Source organism: Myotis daubentonii, chromosome 1 (genome assembly GCF_963259705.1).
Source record: "Myotis daubentonii chromosome 1, mMyoDau2.1, whole genome shotgun sequence".
NCBI lineage: Eukaryota > Metazoa > Chordata > Mammalia > Chiroptera > Vespertilionidae > Myotis > Myotis daubentonii.
The window spans coordinates 129,844,978-129,863,102 of NC_081840.1; the positions used below are offsets into that span (position 1 = coordinate 129,844,978).

The 18,125-nt window shown below is 39.2% G+C and overlaps 1 protein-coding gene and 1 non-coding gene across 2 annotated transcripts in view; one reads left to right on the forward strand and one right to left on the reverse strand.

Annotated features, from left to right (window-relative positions):
* Nucleotides 1–18,125, forward strand: part of FAM107B (family with sequence similarity 107 member B) — a 270,606-nt gene that overhangs the window by 21,042 nt on the left and 231,439 nt on the right. The gene's annotated exons all lie outside the window — the stretch shown is intronic.
* LOC132223838 (U6 spliceosomal RNA) lies at nucleotides 17,274–17,379 on the reverse strand. Its single transcript, XR_009450536.1, has one exon. It is a non-coding gene; the product is annotated as a U6 spliceosomal RNA (small nuclear RNA).

The following is an 18,125-nucleotide window of genomic DNA, read 5'->3' on the forward strand; positions in this document are numbered from 1 at the left end:
CTTCTTTACTTTCTTTCAGCAATATTTTCTAATTTTCAATATACAGGTCTTTTGCCTCTTAGGTTAAATTTATCCCCAAGTATTTTATTCTTTTTGATGCTATTGTAAATGAAATTTTCTTTAGATTGTTCATTGTTGGTGTATAGAAATGCAATTGATTTTTTGTGCATAGGCTTTTTATTCTATAATTTGCTGAATTTATTAGTTGTGTGTGTGTGTGTTTGTATGTATGTGTACTTGTGGAATCTTTATAGTTTCTTCTTATAAAATCATATCATCTGTGAAAAGAGATAATTTTAGTTCTTCTTTTCTAATTTTGTTGACTTTCCCCCCACTCCTTTATTTTTTGTCTAATAGTTTTGGCTGGAACTTCCAATACTTTTCAACAACACTGTATTGAATAGATGTTGCAAAAGTGAATATCCTCGGTTCCTTATCTTTGAGGATAAGTTTCAGTCTTTCACCATTGAGTATGATGCTATTATTGAGTATAATGTGGGTTTTTCACATATGGTCTTTATTGTGTTGAAATAGTTTCCTTCTATTTCTAGTTTGTTGAGTACTGTTACTATGAAAGTGCGTTCTATTTTGTCAATACTTTCAGTGCATCAATTGATGGGTCATATGTTTTTTTCCCTTCATGCTATTAATGTGGTATTTTATATTAAATGATTTTTGTATGTTGGACAATCCTTGCATTCTAGGGATAAATCCTACTTGGTTATACTGTAATTCTTTTAGTATATGGTGTAATTCTTTTTGCTAATGTTATGTTAAGTATTTTTGTATCTATAGTCATCAAGGATATCGGTCTCTAGGTTTTTGTTCTTGTAGTGTCTTTGTCTGACTTTGACTAGTGTATTGCTGGCCTTATAGAGTTAGAAAGTAGTCCTTCCTCTTTAATTTGTTGGAAAAGTTTGAGAAGGATTGGTGTTAATTCTTTCCATGGTTGGTAGAATTCAATAGTGAAGCTATCTGGCCCAAGGCTTTTTTGTTGTTGTTAGGAGGTTTTGGGTTACTGATTAAATCTCCTTACTAGTTTTATAGGTCTATTCAAATATTTTACTTCTTAATAATTCAGTCTTGTTGAAGAGGTGTTACTTTGACAGCATCACAGAAGTATGGTAATTATAACCACCTATTTAGCACTATCAATAGACGAGGCATGATAGTAAGTGCTTTACATGGACTAGCTTATTTGATTCTTTTAATTCTTATAAAATGTTAGTTCCTGATAATACCAATCAATCCTGTTCTCAAAACCCTTCAATGGTTCCCCAGTTCCCTTGGAGTATAAGTCAAGTCTTTACAGTGGCCCACCGGTCCGGTCCTATACAAACTATCCCTCAATACCCCCAATACCTTTCTGAATTCATCACCTACCATTGTTACTGATAAAGAAACTAGGACTCAGGGGAATTAAACATTGGACCCATTTCCACTCTAAGGGTAATCCTTCCAGTGGATGGAGAAGCTCAAGTCAACTGCTCAAAGCATGACTTTCTTGGGCAGTGCAGAACTTACACTCTCAATAACTAAATTGCTGCTTGTTCTGCTTTCCTTGTCTAGGCTCCATGCCCATCCTTCCTCTTTTCTTGGCACAGTCTATGTTAAAACCCAGGGTAGCTTAATTAATTGGGTTTCAGCTTCCTTTTTTAGTATCATATTCCAGTCATACTCTCTTGAAGCTACATCAAGGCTATGTTAATTGGAAGTTAGTGGAGAGACTCCTGGATACAGAAGTCTTATTAACAGAAAAGCTCTTGGAGGTGTTCATCACTATAGGCAACTGATTTCTTTCAACAAATTGATTTTAATTTTCAATGTTTTATAGTTGTCTTGAAGTCTAGCCTTGGGAGTATCTATAGAGGGCAGTGCTGCTTAAAAGTATATTGCAAACTTTTGGGGGTAAACATCTATAACCCTTCATCCCAACCTAACTCTGCATTATCCTTATTTGAGCATTATTGGGGGAAACTCTGCTGGGCTGCATTTCTGTTTTATAGTACAAACCAGTTTTCCTGCATTTCTTTAGAATTAAGTCTTTTCATTTTTCTATGAATCCCAATAGAAGAGAAAAGAATCCTATGCTACCTATAAAAATAAATACTCTATTAAAAAAGCTCTCTGCTAGACATATTATTTGACATAATTATTTTAATAGAAAGTAACTTATATTTTCAAGAGATCAAATGTTAGTTTCCTAGTTCCTTCTCATGCTCCTGAGAAAAATCATGAACTGCCCCCATGCCAAACAAGGAAGACATCTTAGTGAGCTGGTAAGAATCCTATCCCACTCCTTTTAAGCCCTGATGATTTCTTATGCTGGGTTTCTACTTTCAAAAGATGTTAAACATAGTGGCATGATATACCCAGTATACTCAGATAGGAATTTTCCAAACTAGATATTCAGTTGCATCCCAACTGGAAAAGAGAGAGAGAGGGAGAGAGAGCTTCTTGTCTTCTCTTAGAATAAAGTAAAATAAATAGTCCTCATAAACCATGAAAATTTACATTGTACAGCTTTGATTATTGGAGACCATCCATTAATAACTGCAGAGAATGGCAAAAATGCCAAATGTTCATTCAGATCAATTAAAGCTTATGGGCACATATATTCCAAAGAAAGAAAGAAAAGTTGAGTGTATAATTTTGTAGAATTTAAAGCATCATTTTCAAGTGAGGTTACTCCTGCATTTATAATTCAGATAAGAATGATAAATATTTTCTAAGTAGGTGTTGATATGTTGGAAGGAGAAAGGCATAAAAGGAAGAGGTCAGCCCATTTTTGAGCAGTATCTATTTCTAGCTCATCAGAGGGAATCTGGGAATCTGTCCATGACCTAGTTGATCCTTTGCCCTCATTTTCACAGGTGGTTAATAAAAGAGTAGGGCTTACTTTGTACCTGGGCAATGTCTAACCAAAGCACCAGCAAGGATATTCCAATTTATTGACAAGACCCATTTCCCCCAAATATCTGTGTCTGTAGAATTGGAATTTCCATCCTCTGTTTATATAACATGCAGTGTACTTCAATTTAAAAAAAAATCCAATATTCTAGTCACTGGCCATGCTGGAAAATTTTATATTTCTTATGCTATAGAAACCACAAGGGCTATTTGAATGAATGTGCTATATCAATTATGGGGAATTAGAAGTTCTTCACAAGGGCATATGTTAACCTGATCTGAATCGCCTTAGGTTTTGCACTCACAGTTCCTCCTTTCCAAAGAAAATAGAACTCATCAAGTTAACACTTTTTCCAATATGAAACTGACACTCTTGGTTTCATAATTCCACACCAGAAGAGGTGAGAGCTTGGAAATTTCAGGCAATTAGAGGAAGGGGAAGTCTCCATAATGGGCATAGGAACTCTTGTGGGAAGTATTTATAATTTTGTTGTGGGAAGCTGGTTTGTGGTATCGCACATTCAGTTAAAAGGAAAATAACAACTCAAGTTATTTCTTATTTTCCATAGAAAGAAACTCCCCCTCAAAGAAGTCACCTGCATTAGGAGAGTCAGTTTCTGTAACTTACAACATCAAATCTCAAAAAGAGATCTCATATTATTTATGACTAATGTAATTGATGTACTGCAATTTGTAAATAATAAACTGACTTTAAAAACTTAACATTTTTGTTTTTATATCAAACAATGGATAGTCTTATATAAATTCAAATGTGACATATGTACACTTGTAATAGAGTCAATTCAAAATTATCCTTTAAAAAAGTTACTGATATATGGTCAAATAATCTTCACCAAATGCACCAAGAATAAACAATAGGGAAAAGATAGTCTCTTCAAGAAATGGTGTTGGAAAAACTGGCTATCCACATATTAAAGAATGAAATTGGGCCATTATCTCATGCTGTACACAAAAATCAACTCAAAATGGATTAAAGAGGCCTGGCTGGTTTGGGTCAGTGGATAGAGCATCAGCCTGGGGACTGAAGGGTCCTGGATTTAATTCCAGTCAAGGGCACATGTCCGGGTTTCGGGCTTGATCCCCAGTGGGGGGCGTGCAGGAGGCAGCCAATCAATGATTCTCTCTTGTCATTGATGTTTCTATCTCTCTCTCCATCTCCCTTCCTCTCTGAAATCAATAAAAATATATTAAAAAATGGGTTAAAGATCTGAAACCTTAAATCTCTTAGAAGAAAAAATATGGAGAAAACTCCTGGACACTGGTCTTGGCAACGAGTTTTTGGATTTGATATCAAAAGTACAGGCAAAAAACAAACAACAACAAAAACAAAGCACAGTCAATAAAAGCAAAAATTAGCTCTGGCCAGTGTCGCTCAGTGGTGGAGCAGCAGCCCATGCACCGTACGGTCTTGGGTTTGGATCCTGGTCAAAGGCAGGTACCTGGGTTGGAGGTTCACTTTTGGCCCCCAGGTGGGGTGCATGCAGGAGGCAACCTGTCAATGTGTCTCTTTTATTGATATTTTTCTTTCTTTCTCTCTATCTCTTCCCCCCTCTTTCCTTTCCACTCTCTCTGAAAGTCAATGGGAAAAATATCCTCAGGTGAGGATTAACAACAACAACAAAAAGCAACGATGAACAAGTGGAACTATATACAACTAAAAAGCTTCTGCACAGCAAAGAAAACTATCAAAATTAAAAGGCAATGTACAGACGGAGGGAAAATATTTGTAAATCATGTATTTGATAAAATCTAATATCTAAAATATTTAAGTTATACAACTCAATAGCATAAACATAACTTAATTAAAATATGGACAAAGAGCCTATATAGACATTTCTTCAAAGAAGATACACAAATGTCCAATGGGTATATGAAAAGATGCTCAATTTTATTAATCAGCAAGAAAATGCAAGTGAAAACCACAATGAGATATCACACCTATTAAGCCAACAATACCAAAAAGGCAAGGATGTGGAGAAAAGAGAACCCTCATACATTGTTGGTGGGCATGCCATTATCAAAACAGTATGGTGGTTGCTCAAAAAATTAAAAGTAGATCTATCATCTGATCCAAAAACCCGCTTCTGGGTATACATCCAAGTGAAATAAAATCACTACCTTTAATAAATTATCTGCACTTTCATTTCACGGAGGCATTATTTACAGTAGCCTATACTTGGAAACACCTAAGTCCTAACAACCTAAGTCCTACATGTCTGTCAATGGATTAGTGATAAAGAAATGTGATACACACACACACACACACACACACACGAATATTATTCAGCCTTAAGAAAGAGGCAAATCTTTCTTTGTCATTTGTGACAACATGGATAAACCTGGAGGACATTGTACTAAATGAAATAAGTTAGAAACAGAATGACAAATACTGCATGATCTCACTTTTTTTATTAATATATTTTTTATTGATTAAGATATTACATATGTGTCCTTGTCCCCACGTTACCCTCTACCCCCACCCCCCGCTCATGCCCTCACCCCCCCCCCCCCCCGTTGTCCGTGTCCATTGGTTAGGCCTATATGCCTGCATGTAAGTCCTTTGGTTGATCTTTCCCCCTTACCCCCACCCTCCCCTACCCTCCCTCCAAAGCCCGACAGTCCAATCAATGCCTCTCCGTCTCTGGATCAGTCCTTGTTTATCAGTTTATGTTGTTCATTATATTCCACAAATGAGTGAGATCATGTGGTATTTATCCGCTCTCCAGTTCCATCCATGCTGTAGCAAATGGTAAGAGTTCCTTTTTCTTCTTCCTCTTCTTAAAGAATCCCTTTCAGCATTTCATATAATGCTGGTTTGGTGGTGAATTCCTTTAGCTTTTTCTTATCCGTGAAGCTCTTTATCTGACCTTCTATTCTGAATGATAGCTTTGCTGGATAAAGTAATCTTGGTTGCAGGTTCTTGCTATTCATCACTTTGAATATTTCTTGCCACTCTCTTCTGGCCTGCATGGTTTCTGTTGAGAGATCAGCTGACAGTCATATGGGTACTCCCTTGTAGGTAACTGACTATCTTTCTCTTGCTGCTTTTAAGATTCTCTCTTTGTCTTTTGCTCTTGGCATTTTAATTATGATGTGTCTTGGTGTGGTCCTCTTTGGGTTCCTTTTGTTTGGGGTTCTCTGCGCTTCCTGGACTTGTAAGTCTATTTCTTTCACCAGGTAGGGGAAGTTTTCTGTCATTATTTCTTCAAATAGGTTTTCAGTATCTTGCCCTCTCTCTTCTTCTGGTACCCCTATAATTCAGATGTTGGTACGCTTGAAGTTGTCCCAGAGGGTCCTTACACTATCTTCATATTTTTGGAATCTCTTTTCTTTTTTCTTTTTTGGTTGGGTATTTTTTGTTTCTTTGTATTTCAAATCTTTGACTTGATTCTTGGTATCCTCTTGTCTGCTGTTGGATCTCTGTAAATTATTTATTTCAGTCAGTGTATGCTTAATTTCTAGTTAGTCCTTTTTCATGTCCTCCATGGTCTCACTATACTTATTGAGGGACTCATTAAATTTATCGGCGGTTTCCATAAAATTCTTGAAAAACCTTATAAACGTGACCTTGAACTCTATATCCAGTCGTTTGCTTTCCTCCGTTTCTGCCATTTGTGACCTGTTTCTTTGTCTCCGCATTTTGGCTGCTTCCCTGTGTTGATAGAGTGGCTTTGTGTGCTAGGTGTCCTGTAGGGCCCAGTAGCTCAGCCTCCCCAGTTACCTGAGGTGGACACTCTTGGTGCACCCCCTTGTGGGCTTTGTGCACAGTCTTCTTGTAGCTATGCCTTGGTTGTTGTAGGATCACTGGGAGGAATTGACCTCCAGACCAATTGGCAGTGAGAATCAGCTGTGTCTGCAGTGGGAGAACTTCTGTGCTGGAGACACCCTTCTGGGGCAAGACTTGCTTCAGTGGGGCTTTGGTGCTCACTGAGACTGCACCCTGAGTGTGTCCCTTATGGATCTGAGGAGTTGTGATCTGGATGGTCCCCCTCTGACCACTGGGTACAGTGGCTCTTGGATCTAAGGAGGTGCTAATTTAGCCTCTGCCTGAGGTTACACAGCAGGAACTACGAAGAGAACTGCAGATTCCCCTTCCTTTTTTTTGGAGTTTGGAAGTGCCCTGATGCTGCTCAGCTGTGTAGCAATGCAAGCCGCTGTGGGGCCTTGGGCCTTCTCTTGGAAGCTCTGGGTCTATCTGGCCTGGCTGCAGTTAGGTAATTACAGGTTGCAAATGGCCGGGGCATTCATATGCAAAAGCCTCTGCAGCAGCCTGGGCAGGGCGGGGTCTCAAGGAATCAAAGGGCGGAGCAAGCCGCTATGGCGGAGCCTCAACCCCGCCTTAAGGAGTCTTGAGTCCCAGTGTCCCGGCAATGGCTGCAAGCACCTCTGAGGGAAAGCCGCCCTCAAGCTCGCCCGCTGCCAGACAGACCAGTTTCTCCCCGTATGAGTCCTGGGTCCCCAGAGACTTCCCGGAACCGGATTTCAGAGCCGTCGGGAGCTTGTGTCTCCCTCGGGATTCAAAAAGACAGCCGCGTCCTCAGGTGCCAGACCCTTTCCGCGCGCGCAGGCCCCCGTACCTCTGCACTCCACCTCCGCAGCTCCTCTGGCTCTCAGTGTGCTTTTCTTTCCTTCTAGTTGTAGAATTTACACTCAGCCAGCCTTCCTGAAGTTCTGGATGATGTCCGTTTTGTGTTTTTGATGTAATTTTCAATTGTTGTGGGAGGCAGCAATTTCCCGGTGTTTATCTATGCCGCCATCTTAGTTTCTCCCATGATCTCACTTTTATGTGGAATCTAAAAACTTGAACTCATAGTAACAGAGTGATTGTTGCCAGGGGCTGGGAGTGGTGAGGAAAAGGGGGAGATGTTGGCCAAAGGGTATAAACTTTCAGTTATAAGGCAAATAAATTTTGGATACCTAATGTACCGCGTGCTGATTACAGTTAATAACAACATATTACAGACTTGAAATTGGCTAAGAGTAGATCTCAAGTGTTCTTACCACAAAAGAGGTAACTGTGTGGGAGGATGGGTTTGTTAATTGGTGAATTGTGGTAATCATGTCAAAATGTACACATATATTAAGACACAAAACATCACATTGTACACCTGAAATATACACCTTTTATCTGTTAATCATTCCTCAATAAAGCTGGAAAAATATCACTCTCATGCATCTGCTTTCTGGTATAACAACTCAAGGGGGAAAGAAAGGAGATGAGAGCCGGGAAGGTGTTGGCCATCAGGAAGTGCTGGCCATGTTCCTGACTGTGAGTGATGGGCATCAGAAAATCACATAGATAGAGGCCAAATAAAGGGTGAGGTCCTATCTATGAAAGCTCTTGAATAGGAGCATCAATGAGTACACCTTTCAGCAGTAGTAATTCCTCTCTTATCGGGAATTGTTTTCCTTTTTGACTGAGCTGCGTGTTTTAGGAGAGATATACATGAAGCAGTGATGGAAAAAGGAGACCTTTTGAATACGATGATACTTAATCAGGTGATGGTTCTCCCAGAAGATTCCCATTCCCCGGCCCTTTCCAGGATTCCAGGAGGCCTTTTGGTGGCTTCAACCATTAGAGGCATGTAGGGCTATGTGCCTGCCCACCCACAACCTGTTTCCCAGTGATATGTTGTAATAAAGAAAGTCTCACATGAATTGTGTCAGAGGTACAAATATTTTTTTTGGCAAGCAGCACAAAAAGAAGCATATTCCCTGAGAAGTTCTGTATGCCAGAGAAGTTCCCCAACTTTTACACAGTAGTCCCTTGTATGAATAAAGTGATAAATAGGAATGTGACAATATTCTAACAGCAAAACCAGCAAGCCTTATAGTCACAGGGGGTGAAGGAGCCCTCTATTAGCGGTGGGTCAAAATCCAGGATGCTACTAGAAAAGAGTTGGGCTTCTGAACTTGCTACATTCTTATACTTCATTTTGCAAAGGCAAAAGTGCTGGTCAGTCATGTATCTGAATACCCTTCATTTCATAAGTGAAAAATGATTTCCAAAATATCTTATGCTAATTAGTGAATCTTCTGGTCAGATTTAGCTAACCTCATTTGAAACACTTGCTATAGCCACCTCTGAATGCAAACTTCCAATTAGAACTTCCTTCAAATACTAACTAACCACTTCTGAGCATTGGTTCCAAAACTTTCCTTGCTCCCAAGAAAGAACAAAGAAAAAACATGCTTGAATTTGGCCTTCAAACATTGTTGGGTGAGGATGGGACGCTTGGCACCTCTGGGTGAGAGGACAAGCCTATAAATAAAGCAAGCAATCTAGAGATGGCAGAACAGGCAGGCAAAAACGCACGTGGGTCCTTCAGGGTGCCATGGAGCCATCTCGGGCCATTTAACTGTCCTTAGGGTATAGATACTCAAAGTGTTTACACTGAATATTTAAAAGTAATTACAAACTGTTCTCACAAGAATGATCATGACCCAACTATCCCTGGAAAACCTTCGGGTGGTATCATAGTCATTTCAAATTCAACATGTTTAGAAATGAACTCTTCCGCAAACCTCTATATATCACGTAGGATACGTTTAGCTGCAAGAAACAGAAAACCTTCTTTAAAGTTAGACCATATGGAAATGGATTATCTCACCTAAAAACAAGATCTGAGGTAGGGTGGTTCTAGGATTGATGGATTCAGCACTTCAATGAAATCACTGAGCATCTAGATTCCTCCATCTCTCTGTTCAGTCATCTACAACATTGGCTGCATCCTGCAAATTATTTACTTTGTGGTTATAAAATAGCTTCCTCCCTTCCCCACTACCTCCTCATTTTGGACAGTCCCTTTTCTGTCTCTCCTGTCACCGTTTTCTGACACTATCGCCAATACCTAGTTCGAGGTTGATGGCTCCTCCTGAGCTCCCCTGGCACTTGGTGTTTACCTCAATTAAAGCATTTATTAAACTGCATCTGTTTATTTATGTGTCTGACTCTTCCACTAAACTGTGAAGACCTTGAGGGCAGGGCTTTACATATTTTTCATTTTATCTATTACTAAAGGCCCAGTGCATGAAATTTGTGCATGGGTAGGGTCCCTAGCAGCTGCCACCTGCCGGCTGGGGCCTCCCTTCCCCCAGCTGCCTGATGTCACCACCTGCAGGGGGAGGGGGGTTGGGGGGGGAGCCGATGCCTGCCATGTTCATGCTGCCCACCGGTGGTCAGCGCACATCTAACTCCTGGTCAGTCGAACTCCTGCCTGCGGGGATAATTTGCATATTAGCCTTTTATTATATAGGATGGGTAGTGCCTAGAATAATGCCTGGCACTAAAAAATGTTTATTAAATAAATTAAAGGATGAATCAATAACATCAAAATCAGGAAAGAGGTTTATGAACCTTTATATATTCTTATCACATAATCTTTGTTTAGTATTGCCAATGTCTTTGTGTTCTACTCATTATTTTAGAAATGGAAGGAAATAATTTAAGACCACTCCAGAGGATAGGAGCCAAAATAATTTTTCCCCTTGAAGAATGAACTGTCTATCACTCAGATTTGAGACAAAGGAGCCAGAAACATTTATTTGGAAGGCAACTCAGACAGAGGAAGCAGTCACTTTCCTTTTGACTATCTTTCTAGTTCATTTTCTGAACCCCTCAGTGGATTTCCCACATGGCAAAGAACTAACCTCTTTATGCTTTCATTTCCCTATTTGCAAAGTGAGGATAATGAAAGTTCTTATGATTCTAGTACTATATTGGGGAAAAAATGACTATATGGCACTTTAAGCATTATAGGAGAAAATATGGAATATTAATAACACAAATAATACTATTAAAATGGGAGCAGAACAAAATAAAGGTATGCATTTATCTTATTACTTTAATAGCATGTGGAAAGTACATGGATAATATTGTTCACATTAATAAGACACCAACCTACATTAAAGACACTGCCAAGAATGTTATTTTTTCCCCACAATTCTGGCTTTACAATGCTTTTGCTTGAAAATTTTTTTTACTGATTTGCAGAGACCTCGATATCTAAAAGACATTGTTAGTTAATCTGATTTAAGTTGAAGCATATTATTTTGTACTTAATGGCTTACTTTCTAAATTCAAGATAAAAGCCATATTATTGTTGTTAGAGGGTGTTAAAGAAGTAATTTGATTTAATGAGGAATAAATAATTTCAAATAATATGTTCAGCAGGCTATTTCTTCTGTGCTTTCAGTAATTAGTGTGAAGTCTAACTTTGAAGCTTTAAAGTCTTTATTCACTCCTCAGTTCATCAAACTTCAATGGGCCCAGCATGTGCTGTGTCAGGAAGTGGGCATGCCACAAAGAACAAAGCACTAGTTTACCTTTGAGTTGCTTGCCCTTAACACAGGAGTCAGGCAAATAAACAGCTGCAAAATGAAATACAAATGCCAAAATGGCATCAACATATCTCATTTCTATGGCTTAGTGTTAAAAACATTTATATAATTATATACATTTTAATTATGCATTCTAATTATGCATTTTAATTATGATATGTCTTTTTTCTTTCCCACCCAAAGAATTTCCATAAACCCTAATTTGATCATATATGTTTTTTATAATCATAATCTCAATTTCCCCCCATTTTGCTATCTCCTAACTCCCTATTTCTATGCTTTCCTTTATCATTCTTTACTCCTTTTCTCCTGACTCATATTTATGCTTCAGCATTTCTGCTGTCACAGAGATCTTCTATCTCCAAGGTCATCCATCCATCCATCCATCCATCCATCCATCCATCCATCCATCCATCCATCCATCCATTTATTCACCTTTAAACTGTTGTGTTATTAAACTAGTTTTGGAAAAAATGAAATGAATGAGACGTATTTCCTTCTCTTGAGGAGCTTGCTGTCTGGCCAACAGAAATGGAAATATCCATAAGAGCACAGGTGTATGATAGAAGTGCGGAGTACTAGGAAGGTAGGTAGTGAATCAACGCTGCACAAGAGCAGGGTCTCAAAGCTGAGAAGATATCACCCAGTGAGAAAGGCAGAGAAAGGCATTTTTGGTAGCAAATGACTGAGAACCTAACTCTAATTGGTTAAAATAAGGAAGGACATGTCTCATTTCACATAACTAGAAGTCCAGAGGTTGTTTGCCTTCAGAGTTGTTGAAAGAAGCAAAGAGACTGAATCATGAAAAGATGTGAGAGCATGTTGTTTTTTCCCTTATCTAGGAACATTATTAGGAAAAGACTCTGCCTGCTTTAAGAAATCCTCAATGGTAAAATCTTTCACCTACTGGAGATTTCCCCCCAGCATGGTTTCTCTGCATGACATAGCAGTTTTGAAGTTTTAATCACACATCACCATCTACCTGCAGAAGTCATTATGCAGTGGTTTCCTTCTTTAAAAAAAACTTTATTGTTGAGAGTACTACAAATGTTCCCCTTTATTGCCCCAATTGCCCCTTTCCATCCAGTTCCCACACTGCCCCAGGTCTTCACCACCCTATTGTCTGTGTCCAGAGGTAATGCATATATACATATAAGATCTTCGGTTAATCTCTTCTTGTACCTCTCCCTCACTCTTTCCCTCTGAGATTCCTCAGTCTGTTCTATGTTTCTATGCCTCTGATTTTATTTTATTCCTCAGTTTATTTTGTCCATTACATTTCTTGTTCATTTTTAATTTTTAGATTCAATTGTTGGTAGATATGTATTTTATTGTTCATATTTTTTTTTTATCTTTTTCTTCTTCCTTTCTTCAGAATACTCTTCAACATTTCATGTAATACTGGTTTGGTGGTGATGAACTCCTTTAGCTTTTTCTTATCTGTGAAGCTCTTTATCTGACCTTCAATTCTACTCACTCTGGGGTTTTCTTGTTGCTCTCTTTCTAATTCTTTGAGATGTAGAGTTAGATGATTTACTACCATTTTTTCTTGTTTTTTGAGATAGGCCTGTAGAGCTATAAACTTCCCTCTCAGGACTGCTTTCATTGTGTCCCATAGGTTTTGGATTGTTGTGTTTTCATTGTCATTAGTTTCCAGGATGTTTTTAATTTCTTCTTTGATCTCATTGGTAACCCAATCAATATTTAATAACATGTTATTCAGCTTCCAAGTGTTTGAGTATTTTGGGTTGTTTGTATTGTAGTTTATTTCTAATATTATGCCATCGGGGTCTGAGAAGATGCTTGGTATGATTTCAATCTTCTTGAATTTGGGGAGACTTTGGTTGTGACCCAATATGTGGTCTATTTTTGAATGTGTCTTATGAGCACTTGAGTAGAATGTATATTCTGTGGCTTTGGGGTGAAGTGTTCTGAAGATGTCAATTAAGTCCATCTGATCTAGTGAGTCATTTAGGATTGCTGTTTCTTTGCTGATTGTTTGTCTAGAGGATTTATCCAGTGCTGTCAGTGGTGTATTAAAGTCCCCTACTATGATTGTATTGTTGTCGATCTCTCCTTTGATATCTTCCAGGAGTTTTTTTTTTATGAATTTGGGTGCTCCTGCATTGGGTGCATATATGTTTATCAGGGTTATATCTTCTTGTTGTATTGATCCCTTTAGTATTATGAAGTGGCCTTCCTTATCTCTTATTATGGTCTTCACTTTGAGGTCTATTTTGTCCGATATAAGTATTGCTACCCCAGCTTTCTTTTCATTTCCATTTGCCTGAAAGATATTTTTCCATCCTTTCACTTTCAGTCTGTGTGAGTCCCTTCTAATGAGGTGGGTCTCTTGTAGACAGCAAATGTATGGGTCATGTTTTTTTTTATCCATTCAGCCACTTGATGTCTTTTGATTGGACCATTTAGTCCGTTTACGTTTAAAGTTATTATTGAAAGGTACTTGTTTGTAGCCATTTCTTTTTTTGTCTGGCTGTTTTCTTTATGAGCTTTTTATTTCTTCTTTTTACACCAGTCCCTTTAGCATTTCTTGCATTGCTGGCTTGGTGGTGATAAACTCCCTTAGCCTTTTTTTGTCTGTGAAGCTTCTTATTTCCCCTTCAATTTTGAATGATAGCCTTGCTGGATAGAGTATTCTTGGATTCATTCCTTTGCTTTGCATCACTTTTTGTAAATTTCTGTCCATTCTTTTCTGGCCTGATGTGTTTCTGTTGAGAAATCATTTGATAATCTAATGGGAGATCCCTTGTATGTAACTTTCCGTCTCTCTCTTGCAGCCTGTAAGATTCTCTCTTTGTCCTGAACATTTGCCATGGTAATTATGATGTGTCTTGGTGTGGGTCTTTTCGGGTTCACCTTGTTTGGGACTCTCTGGGCTTGTGTGACTTTATTCTTCCCCATCCCAGGGAAGTTTTTTGATATTATTTCTTCGAATAGGTTTTCTAACCTTTGTTCCTCTTTCTGTTGTTCTGGCACCCCTATGTTGTTTCGTATTTTTGTTTCAATTCATGTTGTCCCAAGACTCTCCTCCTGTCTTTTAATTTTTTTCTCCAATTGCAGTACATTTTGGGTGTGTTTTGCTTCCTTGTCTTCTAATTCACTAATTCGGTCCTCCGCTTCTCCTAGTCTACTGTTGATACTTTCAATGGTGTTTTTTATTGCAGCTATATTGCTCTTCATTTCTTCTTGGGACTTACATAAGTTATTGATTTTTTCATCTGTTTCTTCTTGCTTCTTGCATAAGTTGTTGATTTTTTCCTCCATCCGGTTTATGCACTCTAAGACCCTTATTCTGAATTCTTTTTCTGTCATGTTGCATGCCTATGTATCACTTAGCTGCTTTTCTGGAGAGTCCTCCTTTTCTTTCCTTTGGAGGTTTCTTTGTCTACCCATGTTTGGAAGGCAGCTATGCTCACCACTATACCACCAACGCCAACAAGTCTACCCATGTTTGATCTCACTGACATATCTAGATGTTGAATCGTTCAGTGGCTGCTCCCTGGGTGGCAGTGGCTCCTTGGACTGTGGTTGCTCCTCAGGCGGTTGCGGTAGCAGCTGCTCCTCAGTTGGCAGCAGCTCCTCTGGTGGGTGCTGTTCACAGCTGTGGTAGCTCTTCTGGCTGGTTGGGGGAGGCTTCACGTATAACTGCTGTTCCTCAGAAAAAAGGTGTGGTGATCAGGAAGCTGCTGTTGTTTGGATCTGCTGCGTTGATTTAAAGGCACAAAATACAACACAACAAGGCACAACGTACCAGGCACTGAACACAAATGTATTCACGATATTAATAACACCAAATAAAGGTGACCACCCGAATTAAGAGAATTAGGGGATAAGGTAGAAAGAAGAGAAAAAGAGAAAAGAGAAAAAAAGAAAAGAATAAAAAGGAGTGCAAAAATGAAATTGGAAAAAAGGAGGGGGGAAAAAAAAGAAGAGCGAAAAGAGAGAATGAAGTAGAAGAGGGGAAGAGACTATTTATATGAGAACACTCCGATAGAACTGCCACTAATCCCAACAAATTCCAGCAACAGATCCCTGGAGATGAATGCAAACTACAAACAACCAATAATATCAAGTGAGGCAAGGGAAAATAGAAGAACAAAAATAACTGGTAGGGGGGGGGAGGGAGGGGAAAAACCAGCAGAAAAAAAGAAAAAGAAAAAGAAAAACAACCTCACAACCAATCCTAAAAAAAACCAAACCAAAACAAAACAAACCAATATACTCAACAATCAAGAAACAGCAACAAAACAATAGAAAGATAAAAGAAGAAAAAAAATTTGGATAGTGAAGAAAGATAAGGGAGAGGTGTATAAGGTTTGAGCAGTGGATTGGAAATAGGATATATAAGTAGGGTGAAATTTTGACAGGGGGTAAAAAGAAGGAATAGGGAAAATCTGAAGCAGGAATAGGGTAAGAGAAACAGGACAACAAAAGGGGAAAAGTGAAGAAGAGGGTTTTAGCATAGAGGTAAAATTGAGGTAGATAAAAATGATGCTAAAGGAACGATGAAAATAGAATGTAGAACACTAATCCCAAAATAAAATAAAGAGAAGATAAAATGACACTTTAAAAAAATAGTAAAATGGTAGCAGTAATAATACTGGTTAAAAATAAAAATGTAGTAATTAAAAGGGTAAAATCAGGTGATGGAAAAAGAAAAAAAAATTGGTTTCTTAGTTAAAAGGTGAAAAAAGAATAAAAAAATAAATAAAAATTTGTAGTAGTGAAGGTCCTTCAGTTCTTCTACTCGTCAGTCTGGCTCGCCTTAGTCCTGCCAGGTATTCAGAAGAATGTTGAATTTCCCTGCGATACACTGTTCCTCCGTGTTATAAACCACAGTCCTGATTTTAAAGCAGGCCGTATTTGTGTCCCAGACTGCCTTAATTTGTATTTACCTAAGAGTCAGTTTGTGGTTCAGCCTCTGGGTGGTAGTGTTTCTGGATTGGCCTCTGAGGCTATACGGCCTCTCTATCCAGTAGCTTGGGTTTATCTTCTCTATTGCACTTAAAACTGGTTTGGGGAAGTCCACTGCCCAGAGCTGGTTCTTTAATCATTACCCTGCTCTGTGTTGTTGCTGGGACTGAAAGTCCCTCTATAGGCCAGACCCTGTTAACTCCCAGGGACTAATCATATTATTTTAATCCTTCATCTTGTTTAGGGCGGAATGTAGGTGTGGCTGTGCTCCTTGCCTGGGGGCTGGGGGGAGGAATTCTAACCTCCAGAGAGGATGGCTGCCCTAGTCCTGGGCTCAGGGGTGACTCAGCACTCAATTCGCTGCCACCTCTCCTGGCCCCCCTTCTCTCCTCAGCCTCTCCCCAGATTACACTCGTCTGCACCTTCTCCCTCTCTTCAGCACAGGTGAGTGTCTGTATCCGAAATGTCCTATGAATAGGGTTCAGTGAAAACAAACAAACGCTGGCTGCGGAGATGGGGAAGGCTGAGTCTCTATAAGCTCCTCTCTTACCAGCACTGCATGGTCTGGTCAGCTCTTCAGGCTGCCCCTTTTAGGCTCAGTCCTCCGTAATTACAGAACCCAGATCTCAAATCCCCCGGCGCCAACAGTCCCGTGGATCTCCTTTCCCCAGTCAGGGGCTGTGCCTGTCCCAAGAGACGTGGCTGTCTGCCACGCGGTCTCCCTCTGTCCCTCTGGGTTCAGAGGTCTGGCAAACTTTCCTGCCCAGATCCCTGGTTTTTTACTTTTCCAGGGGAGCTCTGCCCTTCCCGGCTGCAAACTGTCTCACCAGCTGTGTAATTTCGCCAATTCGGGGTGGGTGTTATTAGTTTCAGCTGCTTACTCCATTTGCTCCGGGACACGAACTGGGACACGTCTGCCTATACCGCTGCCATCTTGAATCTCTTCAATTCTAAATGAGACCTTTCCTGGGTAGTGTAATCTTGGTTGTAGGTCCTTGCTAGTCATTGCTTTGAATATTTCTTGCCACTCCTTTCTGGCCTGCATAGTTTCTTTTTCTTTTTCCTTTTTAAATATGGAATGCATCTTGAATTTGCATGTCATCCTTGCACAGGGACCATGCTAATCTTCTCTGTATCATTCCAATTTTTAGTATATGTGCTGCCGAAATGAACAGTGGCCTGCACAGTTTCTGTTGAGAAATCAGCTGACGGTCATATGGGTGATCCCTTGTAGGTAATTAACTGCTTTTCTCTTGCTGCTTTTAAGATTCTGTCTTTGTCTTTAGCCCTTGGCGGTTTAATTATGATGTGTCCAGTGTTAGCCTTTTTGGGTTCATCTTGTTTGGAACTCTCTGTGCTTCTTGGACTTGTAAGTCTATTTCTTTCACTAGGAGGCGAAGTTTTCTGTCATTATTTCTTCAAATAGGTTTTCAATATCTTGCTCTCTCTTTTTTTCTGGCAACCCCATAATGCAAATGTTTGTATGCTTAAAGTTGTCCCAGAAGCTCCTTACACTATCTTCATATTTTTGGATTCTTTTTTGTTTTTGTTTTTCTGACTTTGTCTTTTTTGATTCCTCATATTTCAAGTTGTTGATTTGATTCTCATAATCCTTTACTCTACTGTTGAATCCCTGTAAAGTATTCTTTATTTCAGTCAGTGTATGCTTAATTTCTGACTGATCCTGTTCCATGTTTTTGGCATTCTCACTAAGTCCCTTGAAGTTCTCATTAGGATCCTTGAGTAACCTTATAACCATTGTTTTGAACTCTGTATCAAGTAGTTTGCTTGCTTCCATTTCTTTCATTTGTGACATGCTTCATTGTCTCCACATTTTGGCTGCTTCCCTGTATTTGTTTCTATGTATTATGTAAAGCTGTTATGTCTCCTGGAATTGGTAGAGTGGCCTTGTATAGCAG